The sequence below is a fragment of the Budorcas taxicolor genome, chromosome 4, assembly GCF_023091745.1.
Source record: "Budorcas taxicolor isolate Tak-1 chromosome 4, Takin1.1, whole genome shotgun sequence".
In the NCBI taxonomy this organism is placed as follows: Eukaryota; Metazoa; Chordata; class Mammalia; order Artiodactyla; family Bovidae; genus Budorcas; species Budorcas taxicolor.
The window spans coordinates 2,810,915-2,829,597 of record NC_068913.1 but is presented as its reverse complement, the minus strand read 5'-3'; the positions used below and the strand labels follow the sequence as shown (position 1 = coordinate 2,829,597).

General features: G+C 38.3%; 1 pseudogene; it reads right to left on the bottom strand.

Annotated features, from left to right (window-relative positions):
* Nucleotides 1-1,020: 1,020 nt before the first annotated feature.
* Nucleotides 1,021-3,159, bottom strand: LOC128046979 (nucleolin-like; annotated as a pseudogene).
* Nucleotides 3,160-18,683: the final 15,524 nt, after the last annotated feature.

Sequence of the window (18,683 nt, the reverse complement as noted above, 5' to 3'; positions counted from 1 at the left end):
TTTACCAGCTGAGCAAGCAGGGAAGCCCCTATCACCAGATTAACGCTCAATTTTGAAAACTAAATTCTTGGGAATATCTCCCCCACATTTGCCAGTGCTGTTGAAAAAAATTACACCTGCCCGCCCTCCCATTTTCTCTCCCTTTCTTGCTTAGTTTCTTCATTTTGAAAATAAAAATAGTTACTAATGCAGGTAAATTTTAAGCTTTTAGAGAATAAATATAATAAGTGGAAAGAAAAAACACATTTTTGTATTCTGACAATCAGAGATAACTTCTCTTAAAACTTTGAAGGTAAAATATAATCTTTTTTGTTTGTTTATTTCACTTTGTGGGGGAAAAATACAGGGAGTGTGTTTTCTGGGTCCTTATGTACTGAATATGTCTTTTAACTCTCCCATATCATTATTTCTATGATTTAAATATAGCCATCATATAAAGCATTTGACTCTGGGTTTTTAAAAAATTGTTTTTTCAAACAGAAATTCTTTGTCTTTAAACAAAATAGCTATATGCATCTTAATTTTCCTCTTATTTTAAACCTTGCATATATTTTGTACTTTTTCTTTCCTGTATCTCAGTTGTTTTTTTTTTTTTTTTTCCAGCGCTCTAGGACTGTCAATCTGTCCCAAAATTGCTGAAGCAAAAATCATGATAAATCATTCTGCTTTCCTTTACACCCCCCAACGCAAAAAAAAAAAAAAAAAAAAAAAAAAAAAAAAAAAAAACCTCAGTAGGAAAAAAATTGTTTTGTACATGGGAAGAAACAATATAAATTCAAAACTTACAGATAAGGGTTAGCTCTATCAATCATCTCTTTAAAAAGTTTATACGAATATCCAGTCAACACCAACAAGGTTATCTCCCTTCAAATGTTATCTATGTGGATTTCCAAGTAGACCACAGGGCTGTATACTGTCTTGGAATGTCTTCAGAAGGCTCTGTCATTGATCAGGTAACAAAGTAAAAACCCCAGAGTCCTTTCTTTCAAATGGAAGAGGGAGAGACAGGGATAGAAGAAACTATTCAAACTTTGTCTTCTTTCCTTGTGGCTTGTGGTCTCCTCCTCTGCCTCCTCAGAAGCCTCCTCGCCCTCCAAAGCCTCCCCGGCCTCTGCCACCAAAGCCACCTCGGCCACCTCTGCCACCACCTCGGCCTCCAAAGCCACCTCTGCCTCCTCCTCGGCCACCAAAGCCACCTTCACCCTTAGGTGTGGCCAGTCCAAAGTGACTTTGTTTCCATCGATTTCACCATCTTCCATGGCCTCCTTGGCAGCTTTGGCATCTTCCTCACTGTTAAAGTCTACAAAACCAAACTCTTTGGAGGATCCAGTCTCCCGGTCAGTGACTATCCTTGCTCGAATAGAGCCATCAAAGGACTCCTTTAACGTCTCTTCTGTGGTATCCTCAGAGAGACCTTTGTCAAAGAGAGTCTTGGATGGCTGGCTTCTTGCATTAGGTGATCCCCTGAGTTCTTGCAACTCCAGTCTGATGGCTCTGCCCTCAATTTCCCATTTATTACATGACTTTAAAGCTTCTTTAGCATCTTCAGATGAAGCAAATTCTATAAATGCATACCCTTCAGATTTGCCACTTTATTTCTGGGGCGCCTTGATATGAGTTGCCCTCTCAAATACTTCCTGAAGAGTTTCTTCTGTTACACTATAGGAGAGATTGCTTAAAACCAGGGTTTTTGATTCACCACTCCAAGTGCTATTCTTTCCACCTCTATGGTCTTGACTTTGGCCTGTCTCTCCGGTGTAGTACAGAGAAATTGATTGCCCATCTATCTCTGTTCCCTGCTTTTCTTCCAAGGCTTTTTCTGCATCAGCTTCTGTCTTACATTCAATATAAGCAATCCCTGTACTCTTTCCATCCTTGCTGACTAATCTGATCTCCACAGCATCTTCAAACAGTTCTTTTAATTCATCCTGAGTAACTTTGTAAGGCAGATTTGTAGCCAAAAGTGTTCTTGCATCTCGATCTTTCTTACTATCTTTTCCCTTTGGTTTTTCTGGTTTAATTTCATTGCCAAAGACTTTTAAACCAGTGAGTTCTAAGGCTTTTTCCAGGTCTTCAGCAGATTCAAAATCCACATAGACAAACTTCCTAGACACACCAATTCTGACATCGACAACAGCAAGATCATTTTTAGCAAAAAGATCACTGATACCCGTTTTCAATTCAGGAGCAGAATTATTGAAGTTCAGGTTTCCAGTAAAGAGATTGAAATACGTAGTTGGTTCTGTGCCTTCCACTTGTTGTTTCTTGGCTTCAGGAGCTGCTTTTTGTTTGGCCATTTCCTTCTTTCGCTTTCCAGGTGCTTCTTTGACAGGCTCTTCTTCCTCCTCCTCTTCTTATTCCTCCTCCTCCTCCTCCTCTTCCTCCTCATCGTCCTCCTCCTCTTCATTAGTGTCATGCTCTTCCTCTTCATCCTCCTCCTCCTCCTCCTCCTCTTCATCTTCAGCAGTGCTCTTAGCTTTCACAGGAGCAGCTTTTACTGGAGCTTTGTTTCCTTTCGCTGGTACCATCTCCATAGGTTCTTCTGCAGAGTCATCTTCATTCTCCTCCTCCTCCTCCTCCTCCTCATCGTCTTCGTCATCCTCGTCATCCTCATCATCTGCGGCAGGAGAAGCACCAAAAGCAGCAGCTGCCGTCCTCACCGCCGGCTCCTCCTCCTCCTCATCACCATCGTCTCCCTCTTCCCTGTCATCGTCATCTTCTTCATCCCTGTCTTCCTTCTTGGCATTCCCGCCGTTCTTTGCTCCCTTGCCGGGGTGGCTGCTCCCTTCTTAGCAGAGGTTGCTACCAGTGCTTTGCCTGGGGGGGCTCCCTTTTCGCCAGGTGTTACCACTGCTTTGGCAGGTGGAACTGTCTTCTTGGCTGGCACAGCTGCTGCCTTTTTGCCACGGGTGACAACTGCTTTCTTTGCTGGTGTGGCAACTGCAACCTTTTTCGTTGGGGAAACCACCGTCTTCTTTGCTGGAGTTGTGGTGGCCTTCTTGCCTTTTTCTGAGGGATAGCAACCTCTTCTCCACTGCTCTCATCGTCTTCATCTTCTGACATTTCCTCGTCTTCACTATCTTCTTCTACCTCCTTTGGGGGAGGAGCCGTTTTCTTGGAGTCACCTTGACTTTTCCCGGCCTTTGCGAGCTTTACCATAACGGCGGCTTATGACGGCGGAGTGTGCGGTGAGCGAGCGGCACAGACGAGCCCAGAGGAACCTGAGCGCCGTCGATGGCGGCCACTAATCCCTGAGCGCGTACGCTTGGCTGCCAGCTCGCGCTCGAGACTTGCATCTCAGTTTTTGCTAGACTGCAATTTATTTTTAAGTTATTTTTTGCATTCTGCCTATTATATTATTTTCCTAATGGATACTCTTCATATTTTACAAATAGTTATCAATTTATGTTTTTCTAACAATCTTAAAAATTATTCAGTGGCTACAAATAGGAAAGCACAGAACTATTTTCTTCCCTGTTGTGTATAGTTTTTTTTGAGATCATCTGAAATTTTGGTTCCACATGGTTGTGTTTATGTCAGTAATTTGTACATCATTTCTCTTTTACCTTACTTTTATTAACAACAAAAAATGAAAGGTAAACAAACTGTAAATTATTTGCCAAGCTTATGTAGAAGCAAAATATTACATTCCCCCCATGATCTAGTTTTTATTTTCTTTTTATTCTTCAGATTCTACTGATTCACCCAGTGCTAACAAACAGAATTTTGCACAAAGCCCTGAGGCCAGAGGCTCTCCTAATTAGCAACTACTGGTGAGAGAAACTCGGAACTGAGAGAAGAGAGGAAACAGTGGTTGATTCTGAAGGATGAAATAGAATTTTAAATAATGAAAGCACGCTGCAGGAAATAATTTAATAGACTTAGAAAATGAAATGTTATACACAAGACTATAATCTTTTTTTTTTTTTCTTTTTCCCCTGCATGTAGTAACCATAAAATACTTATCCTTGAATTTCCTCTGAAAGGTAACCTTTAATCTCAAGGAACTTTTCCTCGAATTAATCATCATAAATGATATTTAAATCTGTTAATTTATGCATATAATTTTGTAAGATATATAAATATCCATTCCTTTTTATTTAAATAATTTTATATTTTCTTATCTTACTTTGTGTGAAAAGAGAACTCTATTGATGCCATCTTGTTTTAAAATAATAGATTTGCATGATTATTTTCACATCCTCTGTGACATAGGGAATGAACAGCTTCAGACAGAACTATTCAGTTGGAACACTGCATGTGTCTGAAATAATATTAAGTGTCCTGTGATATTACTGGCTGTTTACTGGCCTTTGATTCCATAGAAAGTAATCCTAACTGCTGGTACTTATGGAGTCTATATTTCATGGGACAAGCCAGTAACTGGACAAGGCAGATAAACACTTCTGCTTGTTAACCACTTAAAAACCTTTTGAAAGAACTGATGGCCACCACAATGTTAAAAGGTAGAAATTGTATACTACTTTATATGCAAACAATAGAGAAGGCCCAGGACAGGTGAATCTAAGAATCTTAAACACTCATTCTGTTGTTCACAAGCTTTTTTCCTATGTTTGGCACTTTTTTTTTTTAACAACATTTTTTTAAAAAGAAGATTCAAATCCACTGAATATGAGGAAAAACAAATGACAAATTAGTTCTCTGGTTTCTAGACCCCTAGAACACCTCTGTGTTAACTGCATTTCAGTCTAAGGTCAAAGCACATTTATGCTTTAAAAATGTTCATTTCTGGTCTTTTTTTGTGTACATATAATCTCTTTGTGAATATGAAAAGGATAAAACTCAGGGGTTCTGGAGTTGTAGATACTCTCTTAATATCACTCCTCTCCCTAAGCGCGCGCGCGCGCGTGTGTGTGCGCGTGCACACACACACACACACACACACACCCCCTATAAACAAGTTTGCTGTGTGATTATTTTGGATATACAGTACATGACCTCCAACACACTATGTCTCATTATTTAATAAAATGTCAGTTGACATACACTTCTCAAAGCTAAGTATTTTAAAGAAATATAGCCACCCCATCTGCACTTGTGCTATATCCTAAAATTTAATTTTACACATATTTTTCTTTAGAGACGAGAAGCAAGTGAACAGTTTGAACAAATCAGGCTGACCCTCCATATAATTAACTTTATAGAAATACATTTTGATTTGTTGCTAGCAACTTATATTCATGATTTTTAAAAGAAACTATGCAAAAAATACATGCTTAAGCAAATAGTGCATATATTACTAATTGTTAAGTATTTTATATGTTATAGAGTATTAATCCTCCTCCTTTAGGAGGACTGTCATCTAAAGAAGTACTGTTGGCTTTCTATCACTCAATACAAATTACATCTCCACTAAAGTCACCTTTTCCCCTTTGCTTGCTAAAAAGTTTAGAAGCTGGTTAACTCCCCATATTTATTTAGTTTTGCAGGTCAGTGTTTTACACATTTTAACCCATTTAGGCCTCACTTCTAAATTCACTATGCCTTGTAATTTTTAGTATCTAGTACAGTATGTGACTAATTCTTTGATAAAATTATGTCATTACATGTATATGTGCAGTACTTATGGCAATATTCTTAGATACATACACTTTAACTTCTAATTTAATGTCTGAGAATATAGCTAAGGGCATAATCAAACATACAGATGATGATTTATGAACCATGATTTACTATGCATTATTTAAAGAAGTTAACATTTATGAAATAATATCAGTCTAATAATAGAATACTTGTTAATTAAATTATGTGCTAATACTTATAGTATGAAACATGCTATCATAATACATTTAAGGAGAAGGAAAAGTTTTCATGCTATGATGTTGAATGAACAAAGCAGAATGTAGATATAAAATTATAATGCCTTATGGTTTAAATTTTATGAGAACCATGCATATTTTAAAGGAAAGAAAAACTGAAAATACCTATACCAAAATGTTCTCAGAAGTTATCTGAGTAAAGGTATTTTAGGTAATGTTAATGAATTGTTATCTCTCTCTTCATTTTCTAGATTTTCTAAAATATTTGCCTAAAAGATTAAGATTATCTTTTATAACTGGGAAAAAGCAGTGTATTATTATAAAATAATCATTTTTCAAAGCCAAAGCAAAATATTATATGGAACAACTAGAAGAAAGTTGGATTTTTTTGGTTTTATTTGCAATGTTCCTTCTTGTCAGTAAAGAGTAAAAGAATAACAGCAAAACATTTGACAATTTTCTCATGCATCAAATAATTACTCATTACAGAAGACACTATTTATGAATTTTGAGTATACACTATTTTATAAAATTATCATTTATTAAAACACTTTCTGGGAACTGTACAAATTCAAAATATAAAATCAATCATAATTAGGAAAATTATCAAGAGAAAAAAGACATAAGATCCCAATATTACCATTTAGACAACTGATCAGGCAAAGCAAATAAAGTTAATATGTTATCTTTGGGAAGTGGGAGATTAAAAACTGACATTTATGGTATCAGTAAAATAGTAAGAATAACAATCTCTTACCTTTGTATTGTTCAACTACAGAAAGGTGAGTTCCTGCATATAAATTTATTTTTTTTGAAGTAAGCAGGTATAAAGCTGTTTGATAGACTTTATCTTACATACTTGAAGCCGTACTCCCTCTGGGTTACTAAGTTTTGCTCATGTATTTTAGTCTGAAAAATACCTTCTCTCAACAAACAGGATGCTGCACAAAAGAATATGTGGACAATAAAATGATGCAATATACCGCAACCTATACTAGAGTCTTTTATGACTGAGAACAACAAGCAAAACCATGATATGCTTCTGGTAAAAGATAATAATAACAATAATAGGTAGAATAGACACATAAATTCAAGACATTTTGAAAATAAGGTATTTTCTTCAGTTTATATTTTCAAGTATTCTCCAAAGAAATAACCAAAGATAGCAATACAACGAAAATTGTTCTTGTCCTGTCACTAAGTCATGTCTGAAGTCATAACTAATATTATGTTAGTTCAGTTCGGTTCAGTCCAGTTCAGTCACTCAGATGTGTCTGACTCTGCAATTCCATGGACTGCAACATGCCAGGTTTCCCTGACCTTCACCATCTCCTAGAGTTTGCTCAAACTCATATCTATTGAGTCAGTGATGCCATCTAATCATCTTATCTTCTGCCATTCTCTTCTCCTCTTGCCTTCAGTCTTTCCCAGCATCAGGGTCTTTTCCAATGCAAAACCTCACTGAACTTATATAATATGGTATTAGCAAGATAGTGGAGTAGGAAGCTTGGTCTTCATAGTTAGTATATGTTCCCAAAATGTGGTTTAGAAAGAAAGAAGTTTCATTTAATTCTTGGGTTTAGAAATATCTTATATGAAAGACTCCAATGAAATCTTTGAATTATATATATATATATATATATATATATATATATGCATGCATGTATGTATATATGCTGCTAAGTCACTTCAGTCGTGTCCGACTCTGTGTGACACCATAGACGGCAGCCTACCAGGCTCTCCCATCCCTGGGATTCTCCATGCAAGAACACTGGAGTGGGTTGCCATTTCCTTCTCCAATGCATGAAAGTGAAAAGTGAAAGTGAAGTCACTCAGTCGTGTCCGACCCTTCACAACCCCATGGACTGCAGCCTACCAGGCTCCTCTGCCCATGGGATTTTCCAGGCAAGAGTACTGGAGTGGAGTGTCATTGCCTTCTCCATAGGTATATATACACACACATATATATATATGTGTGTGTATATATACGCACACACACACACACACACACACACACATATATATATATATATATATATGTATATATCAGGGTCTTTTCCAATGTAAAACAGCATTGAAGTTATATAGTATGGTATTAATAATATACTAGAGTAGGAAGCTTGGTGTTTATAGTTGGTATATGTTCCCAAAATGTGGTTTAGGAAGCGTGTGGCTGCAACGGACCTCAAAGAAACGTGGCTGACAGGAGCTACCGCACGTCTGAAGTCAGGGGCAGTGGCTGGGAGGAGCTACCCACGCCAGAGACAAGGGGCTGAGGAAAGGAGGAGCAACCCCATGTCCAAGGAACAGTGGCAGGACGGCTGAGAGGAGCTACTCAAGGTTTAAGGTCAGGAGGGGCGGCGGTGAGGAGATACCCCTCATCCAAGGGAAGGAGCAGTGGCTGCACTTTGCTGGAGCAGCCAAAAAGAGATACCCCACATCAAAGGTAAGTGAAATCGAAGTAAGATGGTAGGTGTTGCGAGAGGGCATCAGAGGGCAGATACACTGAAACCATAATCACAGAAAACTAGTCAGTCAATCTAATCCCACTAGGACCACAGCCATGTCTAACTCAATGAAACTAAGCAATGCCCTGTGGGGCCACCCAAGATGGGCGGGTCATGGTGGAAAAGTCTGAGAGAATGTTGTCCACTGGAGAAGGGAATGGCAAACCACTTCAGGATTCTTGCCTTGAGAAACCCATGAACAGTATGAAAAAGCAAAATGATAGGATACTGAAAGAAGAACTCCCCAGGTTGGTAGGTGCACAATATGCTACTGGAGATCAGTGGAGAAATAGCTCCAGAAAGAATGAAGGGATGGAGCCAAAGCAAAAACAATACCCAGTTGTGGATATGACTGATGATAGAAGTAAGATCTGCTGTTGTAAAGAGCAATATAGCTTAGGAACCTGGAATGTGAGGTCCATGAATCAAGGCAAATTGGAAGTGGTTACATAGGAGATGCCAAGAGTGAATATTGACATTCTAGGAATCAGCGATATAAAATGGACTGGAATGGACGAATTTAATTTAGATGACCATTATATCTACTACTGTGGGCAGGAATCCCTCAGAAGAAATGGAGTAGCCATCATGGTCAACAAAAGAGTCTGAAATGCAGTACTTGGATGCAATCTCTAAAATGACAGAATGATCTCTGTTAGTTTCCAAGGCAAACCAATTAATATCAGAGTAATCCAAATCTATGCCCCAAGCAGTAAGGCTGAAGAAGCTGAAGTTGAACGGTTCTATGAAGACCTACAAGACCTTTCAGAAAACACCTAAAAAAGATGTCCTTTTCATTAAAAGGGACTGGAATGTAAAAGTAGGAAGTCAAGAAACACCTGGAGTAACAGCAAATTTGGCCTTGAAATGCAGAATGAAGCACGGCAAAGGCTAACAGAGTTTTGCCAAGAGAACTCACTGGTCATAGCAAACACCCTCTTCCAACAACACAAGAGAAAACTCTACACATGGACATCACCAGATGATCAACACCAAAATCAGATTGATTATATTATTTGCAGCCAAAGATGGAGAAGCACTATACAGTCAGCAAAAACAAGAATAGGAGCTGACTGTGGCTCAGATCATTAATTCCTTATTGCCAAATTCATATTAAAATTGAAGAAAGTGGGGAAAACCACTATACCATTCTGGTATAACCTAAGTCAAATCCCTTATGGTTATACAGTGGAAGTGAGAAATAGATTTAAGGGCCTAGATCTGATAGGTAGAGTGCCTGATGAACTGTGGAATGAGGTTTGTGCCATTGTACAGGAGACAGGGATCAAGACCATCTCCATGGAAAAGAAATGCAAAAAAGAAAAATGGCTGTCTGAGGAGGCCATGAAAAGAAGAGCTGTGAAAAGAAAAGTGAAAAGCAAAGGAGAAAATGAAAGATATAAGTATCTGAATGCAGAGTTCCAAAGAATAGCAAGAAGAGATAAGAAAGCCTTCTTCAGTGATCAATGCAAAGAAATAGAGGAAAAGAACAGAATGGGAAAGACTAGAGATCTCTTCAAGAAAATTAGAGATACCAAGGGAATATTTCATGCAAAGATGAGCTCAATAAAGGACAGAAATGGTTTGGACCTAACAGAAGCAAAAGATATTAAGAAGAGGTGGCAAGATTACACAGAAGAACTATACAAAACAGATCTTCAAGACCCAGATTATCACGATGGCGTGATCAATAACCTAGAGCCAGACATCCTGGAATGTGAATTTAAATGGGCCTTAGAAACCATCACTACGAAAAAAGCTAGTGGAAGTGATGGAATTCTAGTTGAGCTATTTCAAATCCTGAAAGATGATGCTGTGAAAATGCTGCACTCAATATGCCAGCAAACATAGAAAACTCAGCAGCGGCCACAGGTCTGGAAAAGGTAAATTTTCATTCCAATCCCAAAGAAAGGAAATGCCAAAGAATGCTCAAACTAACACCCTATTGCACTCATCTCACATGCTAGTAAAGTAATGCTCAAAATTCTCCTAGCCAGGCTTCAGCAGTACTTGAACCATGAACTTCCAAATGTTCATGGATTTTTTAGAAAAGGCAGAGGAAAGAAAGTTCCAGTTGCCAACATCTGCTGGATCATGGAAAAAGCAAGAGAGTTCCAGAAAAACATCTATTTCTGCCTTATTGACTATGCCAAAACCTTTGACAGTGTGGACCACAATAAACTGTGGAAATTCTGAAAGAGATGGGAATACCAGACTACCTGACCTACCTCTTGAGAAACCTATATGCAAGTCAAGAAGTAACAGTTAGAACTGGAAATGAAACAAAAGACTGGTTCCAAATAGGAAAAAGAGTACATCCAGGCTGTATATTGTCACCCTGCTTATTTAACTTATATGCAGAGTACAGCATGAGAAACGCTGGGCTGGAAGAAGCACAAGCTGGAATAAAGATTGCCGGGAGAAATCAATAACCTCAGATGTGCAGATGACACCACCCTTGTGGCAGAAAGTGAAGAGGAACTAAAAAGCCTCTTGATGAAAGTGGAAGGGGAGAGTGAAAAAGTTGGCTTAAAGCTCAACTTTCAGAAAACGAAGATCATGGCATCCGGTCCCATCACTTCATGGGAAATCGATGGGGAAACAGTGGACACAGTGTCAGACTTTATTTTTGGGGGCTCCAAAATCACTGCAGATGGTGATTGCTGCCATGAAATTAAAAGACACTTACTCCTTGGAAGAAAAGTTATGACCAACCTAGGCAGCATATTCAAAAGCAGAGACATCACTTTGCCTACAAAGGCCAGTCTAGTCAAGGCTATGGTTTTTCCAGTGCCATCTATGGATGTGAGAGTTGGATTGTGAAGAAATTGAGCACCAAAGAATTGATGCTTTTGAATTGCGGTGTTGGAGAAGACTCCTGAGAGTCCTTTGGACTGCACGGAGATCCAACCAGTCCATCCTAAAGGAGATCAGTCTTAGGTGTTCATTGGAAGGACTGATGCTGAATCTGAAACTCCAATACTTTGGCCACGTCATGCAAAGAGTTGACTCATTGGAAGAGACCCTGACACTTGGAGGGGTTGGGGGCAGGAGAAAAAGTGGGCGACAGAGGATGAGATGGCTGGATGGCATTACTGACTCGATGGACATGAGTTTGAATGAACTCTGGGAATTGGTGATGAACAGGGAAGTCTGGTGTGCTGTGACTCATGGGGTTGCAAAGTGTCGGAGACGACTGAGAGACTGAACTGATATACACAGATATATTCACATACAAAAAGGAATGAACACAAATCTACCTACATTTCAATAGTCTTTCTTAATTACTGTATTCTTAGCATTAGAGTTTAACAGTTAGGAATATTTAAAAATAATTTCTTCCACAAAAGTTTATCATTTTCCTGCTTAAAAACCTTTCTTCAATTTTCTCTAAATCTTGCTAAGAAAAATTGCTGCTAAGTATTTTGAAAGCTTGTTTGTAATGTTGAACACACTTAGATGTTACTTTAAAAAAATCAGCTAAAGCTCTAATGATCCTGACTACATTGTCGTTTTTGACTAATGATAGCTATTTGATCAAACAAACAAAGTCTCAAGGCAGCTACTAAGTAGATACAGCAACCCATTAAACATTTTTGAGTAAAACCATAGTAAATGTCTCAGGCCTTAGGTTATTGACATGAGGCTTCCCTTACTTTGTTTTCCTCAGGAAAAAATTACACATTTTAAATCTTTGTATTAGGAACACAGTTTTCATTAAATTTTAGTTCTTTTTTAGTAAGTTGTAAAGAAGGTCTATATAGCCAAAGCTATGGTTTTTCCTGTAGTCATATATGGATGTGAGAATTGAACCATAAAGAAGGCTGAGTGCTGAAGAATTGATGCTTTTGAACTGTGGTGTTGGAGAATACTCTTGAGAGTCCCTTGGACTGCAAGGATATCAAACCAGTCAATCCTAAAGGAAATCAGTTCTGAATATTCATTAAAAGGAATGAAGCTCCAGTACTTTGGCCACCTTAGGTGAGGAGCTGACTCATTAGAAAAGACCCTGACACTGGGAAAGGTTGAACTCAGGAAAAGAAGGGGACGACAGAGGATGAGGTTGTTGTAAGGCACCACTAACTCCATGGACATAAGTTGTAGCAAGCTCTGGGAGTTGGTGATGGACAGGGAAGCCTGGTGTGCTGCAGTCCATGGGGTTGCAAAGAGTCAAACACGACTGAGCAACTGAACCACAACAACAACAGCAAAGCAGGAAAAGGAGCTAAATACAGGTCACTGATAAATTAATATATACAAAAATGTAGAAATTATAAAACTACTATTCGGTTGGTCAAAGTGTTTATTCAGATTTTTATTTATGATATTATGGGAAAATCCAAATGATTTTTTTTTTGACCACCCAAATTTGAGTTAGTAACATAAATTATACTTTGTGATTTTATAAGCATATCATATAGAAATAGATAAAATGTTAGGTCAAAAGTTGCATCATATAGTCAGCAAATATTTTGGTAGCACAGAGAATCAAGTTACTGTATTTCCCTTAGCAATTAAACAGCCATATGATACTGTTTAATCAAATTCTGAGCTCCTGTACCTTAATTACAGGTGAAAGAGCATATGCTCTGTCCCTGTTCCACCTTAACCTACCTTGAAGCACACATATAAAGCCAAATGATTAGCTGGGACATTTTGAATTAAACTGCCCTTTCTCAAGACTATGTCATTTACTACTCCATATCTCTAAAATCATTTTAGAAATTGTCTTCCGGGCAATAAGAATGAAGAAAGAATGAAGGTCCATGAGCTACAGATATTTAACATATAAATACACTATTTATAAGCAACAGACTTTTGCACTCTGGAATTTCAAGGTTTATGATAAGAGATATACATTTAAGCTGAAGGACCCAAATGCTTTGAGGGACATAATGTTCCAGAATGTTCTGCTTCAGAGAGCACTGTTTCTGAAAATTACTTTCAAAGAAAGGGTCTATTTTCTCTCTGTGTTAAATAACTGCATTTCCAGGGCTGATACCCACTGCATTCTGTCTAGTGTCAGAGACTAAAGCAAGATTCTGTGATTATCTTGGACAACACAGAAGAATGTGTGTGTCATTAGGCTTACTTAAATATATGAGTATGACCAAAATATGTGGAAATTGTCTATCAAAAAAGATAATAGCTTTTTAAAAGCAAAGAATTTAAATACTTAGAATACCAGGTGGAGAAAACAGAAAGAAGACATTTATCTTTGGTGACAGGACAAAGTCAATCTACTGAATTTGAATTTAAACTACTCTGCAAACAAAATTCTATAAGTAAAACCTTCTTTATTTATTTTCACATTAAAAAATAAAAACTTCATTTAATTTTCAGAATATTAATAAGTCATTGTAATACAGTAATGATATTGTGTAATGACTAAATATACTCCTTCAAATGACTTCATTTTTTTCTTTTTAATTTAGTTTATAAATGATTTTTTTGGATTTTATACCAAAAGCACAGGCAACTTATTCAAAAAGAAACAGGTAGGACTACCTTACACTGAAATTGTTCTGTACAACAAAAGAAAAAGTCAACCAAATAAAAAGTTAGCTTATAGAATGGGAGAAAATATTTGCAAGCCATATATCCAATAAGAGGTTAATATACAAAATAAATCAGGAACTCATACAAACCAATAGCAATAAGCCAAATAACCCAAATTAAAATGGGCAAAGGACCTGAATAGACATTTAAACATTTTTTTTTTTTTCAAAAAAGTCATATGAATAGCCAAGAATAAAAGAGTTAAATTCATAGAAGAAGAATGATGGGTACCAAAGGCTGGGGTTAGAAGTGGGGAATGTTGGTCAAGGTGTATGAACTTGCAGTAAAAAGATGATTAAATTCTGGGGATCTACCATGCAACATGATTACTATATTTAATTGCTGCTGCTGTTCAGTCACTCAGTCATGTCCAACTGTTTGCATTCACATGAACTGCAGCAAGGAATGGCTTCCCTGTCCTTTAGTATCTCCCTGAGTTTTTTCAAACTTGTGCCATACTATATTTAATAATACAGACCATATATTTGAAACTAGACTAGGAGAGCAGATCTTATATGCTTTCACCAAATATTAAAAAAGCAATTATGTGAGGTCATGGTTGTCTTAATTTGATTGTTGTAATCATTTCACAATGATTGTTGAGCATGAAAAAGCGCTCAATTATCACTAATCATCAGGGAAATGCAAATCAAAACCACAATTACTTCGTACCTGTTATAATGGCTGTAAACAAAAAGGTAATACTGTCATGTGTAGTATTAGACACATGAAAATACTTCGCATATTAGCACAAAATTAAGGTGAAAAAAATTTGATCTTTCTCATTTTTCTATCTCTCTCCTCCCTCTTGTCTGTCAAGAGGCACTGATATAAGATTTTTAAAAATCTCTCAGTAATTTTAAGAACTGTGATTTAGCGATTGTTTACTATAGCTTTATATGCTGTGTCAGTTCAGTTCAGTTCAGTTCAGTCACTCAGTCATGTTCAACTCTTTGTGATCCTATGAATCTCAAGACGCCAGGAGTCCCTGTCCATCACCAACTCCAGGAATTCACTCAGATTCACGTCCATCGAGTCAGTGATGCCATCCAACCATCTCATCCTCTGCCGTCCCCATGTCCACATGCCCCCAATCCCTCCCAGCATCAGAGTCTTTTCTAGTGAGTCAACTCTTCGTGCGAAGTCGCCAAAGTACTGGTGTTTCAGCTTCAGCATTATTCCTTCCAAAGAAATCCCAGGGCTAATCTCCTTCAGAATGGAATGGTTGGATCTCCGTGCAGTCCAAGGGACTATCAAAGTCTTCGCCAACACCACAGTTCAAAAGCATCAATTCTTTGGTGCTCAGCTTTTTTCACAGTCCAACTCTCACATCCATACAAGACCACTGGAAAAACCGTAGCCTTGACTAGATGGGCCTTTGTTGGCAAAGTAATGTCTCTGCTTTTGAATATGCTGTCTAAGTTGGTCATAACTTTTCTTCCAAGCAGTAAGCGTCTTTTAATTTTATGGTTGCAGTCACCATCTGCAGTGATTTTGGAGCCCCCAAAAATAAAGTCTGACACTGTTTCCACTGTTTCCCCATCGATTTTCCATGAATTGATGGGACCAGATGCCATGATCTTCATTTTCTGAATGTTGAGCTTTAAGCCAACTGTTTCACTCTCCTCTTTCACTTTCATCAAGAGGCTTTTTAGTTTCTCTTCACTTTCTGTTATAAGGGTGGTATTATCTGCATATCTGAGGTTATTAATATTTCTCCCAGAAATCTTTATTCCAGATTGTGCTTCTTCCAGCCCAGCATTTCTCATGATGTACTCTGCATATAAGTTAAATAAGCAGGGTGACAATATACAGCCTTGACTTACTCCTTTTCCTATTTGGAACCAGTCTATTGTTCCATGTTCTAACCGTTGCTTCCTGGCCTGCATATAGGTTTCTCAAGAGGTAGAATAGGTGGTCTGGTATTCCCATCTCTTTCAGAATTTTCCACAATTTATTGTGTTCCACAGAGTCAAAGGCTTTGGCATAGTCAATAAGGCAGAAATAGATGTTTTTCTGGAACTCTCTTGCTTTTTCCATGTTGACGTTTACTCTTGACATCTCCTGTGTAACCACTTCCAATTTGTCTTGATTCATGGATCTGATATTCCAGGTTCCTATTTAATATTGTTCTTTACAGCATCAGACCTTGCTTCTACCACCAGTCACATACACAACTGGGTATTATTTTGCTTTGGCTCCATCCCTTCATTCATTCTGCAGTTATTTCTCCACTGATCTTCAGTAGCATATTGGGCACCTACCGACCTGGGGTGTTCCTCTTTCAGTATACTATCATTTTGCCTTTTTTTTTTTTTTTTTGTTACTGTTCACGGGGTTCTAAAGGCAAGAATCAAGAAGTGGTTCGCCATTCCCTTCTCCAGGGGACCACATTGTGTCAGACCTCTCCACCATGACCCGCCCATCTTGGGTGGCCCCACAGGGCATGGCTTAGTTTCACTGAGGTAGACAAGGAATCAGCGAACTAAAATGGACTGGAATGTGTTAATTTAACTCAGATGACCATTATATACAATACTGCGGGCTGGAATCCCTCAGAAGAAATGGAGTAGCCATCATTGTCAACAAAAGAGTCCAAAATGCAGTACTTGGATGCAATCTCAAAAACTACAGAATGATCTCTGTTCATTTCCAAGGCAAACCATTTAATATCATGGTAATACAAGCCTATGCCCCAAGCAGTAAGGCTGAAGAAGCTGAAGTTGAACGGTTCTATGAAGACCTACAAGACCTTTTAGAACTAACACGCAAAAAGATGTCCTTTTCATTATAAGGGACTGGAATATAAAAGTAGGAAGTCAAGAAACACCTGGAGTAACAGGCAAATTTGGCCTTGGAATGCAGAATGAAGCACGGCAAAGACTAATAGAGTTTTGCCAAGAAAATGCACTGGTCATAGCAAACACCCTCTGCCAACAACACAGGAGAAGACTCTACACAGGGACATCACCAGATGGTCAACACCAAAATCAGATTGATTATATTCTTTGCAGCCAAAAATGGAGAAGCTCTGTACAGTCAACAGAAACAAGACCAGGAGCTGACTGTGGATGAGATCATGAACATCTTATTACCAAATTCAGACTCAAATTGAAGAAAGTAAGGAAAACCTCTACACCATTCAGGTATGACCTAAATCAAATCCCTTATGATTATACAGTGGAAGTGAGAAATAGATTTAAGGGACTAGACCTGATAGATAGAGTGCCTGATGAACTATGGAATGAGGTTCGTGACATTGTACAGGAGACAGGGATCAAGACCATCTCCATGGAAAAGAAATACAAAAAAGCAACATGGCTGTCTGGGGAAGCCTTACAAATAGCTGTGAAAAGAAGAGAAGCGAAAAGCAAAGGAGACAAGGAAAGATATAAGCATCTGAATGCAGAGTTCCAAAGAATAGCAACAAGAGATAAGAAAGTCTTCTTCAGCTATCAATGCAAAGAAATAGAGGAAAACAACAGAATGGGAAACACTAGAGGTCTCTTTAAGAAAATGAGAGATACCAAGGGATCATTTCATGCAAAGATGGGCTCAATAAAGGACAGAAATGGTCTGGACCTAAGAGAAGCAGAAGATATTAAGAAAAGATGGCAAAAATACACAGAAGAACTGTACAAAAAGGATCTTTAGGACCCAGATAATCACAATGGTGTGAACACTCATCTAGGGCCAGACATCCTGGAATGGGAAGTCAAGTGGGCTTTAGAAAGCATCACTACAAACAAACCTAGTGGAGGTGATGGAATTCCAGTAGAGCTAGTTCAAATCCTGAAAGATGATGCTGTGAAAGTGCTGCACTCAATATGCCAGCAAATTTGGAAAACTTAGCAGTGGCCATAGGACTGGAAAAGGTCAGTTTTCATTCAAATCCCAAAGAAAGGCAATGCAAAAGAATGCTCAGACTATAGCACAGTTGCACGCATCTCACATGCTAGTAAAGTAATGCTAAAAATTCTTCAAGCCAGACTTCAGCAATACATGAACCGTGAACTTCCTGATGATTAAGCTGGTTTTAGAAAAGGCAGAGGAACCAGAAATCAAATTGCCAACATCTGCTGGATCATGGGAAAAGCAAGAGAGTTCCAGGAAAACATCTATTTCTGCTGTATTGACTATGCCAAAGCCTTTGACTGTGTGGATCACAATAAACTGTGGAAAATTCTGAGAGAGATGGAATACCAGACCACCTGACCTGCCTTGAGAAATCTGTATGAGGTCAGAAAGCAACAGTTAGAACTGGACATGAAACAACAGACTGGTTCCAAATAGGAAAAGGAGTACGTCAAGGCTGTATATTGTCAGCCTGCTTATTTAACTTATATGCAGAGTACATCATGAGAAACGCTGGACTGGAAGAAACACAAGCTGGAATCAAGATTGCTGGGAGAAATATCAATAACCTCAGATATGCAGATGACACCACCCTTATGGCAGAAAGTGAAGAGGAGCTAAAAAGCCTCTTGATGAAAGTGAAAGAGGAGAGTGAAAAAGTTGGCTTAAAGCCAACATTTAGAAAGCGAAGATCATGGCATTCAGTCCCATCACTTCATGGGAAATAGATGGGGAAACAGTGGAAACAGTGTCAGACTTTATTTTTTGGGGCTTCAAAATCACTGCAGATGGTGACTGCAGCCATGAAATTAAAAGACACTCCTTCGAAGAAAAGTTATGACCAACCTAGATAGCATATTCAAAAGCAGAGACATTACTTTGCCAACTAAGGTCCATCTAGTCAAGGCTATGGTTCGTCCTGTGGTCATATGGATGTGAGAATTGGTCTGTGAAGAAGGCTGAGTGCCGAAGAATTGATGCT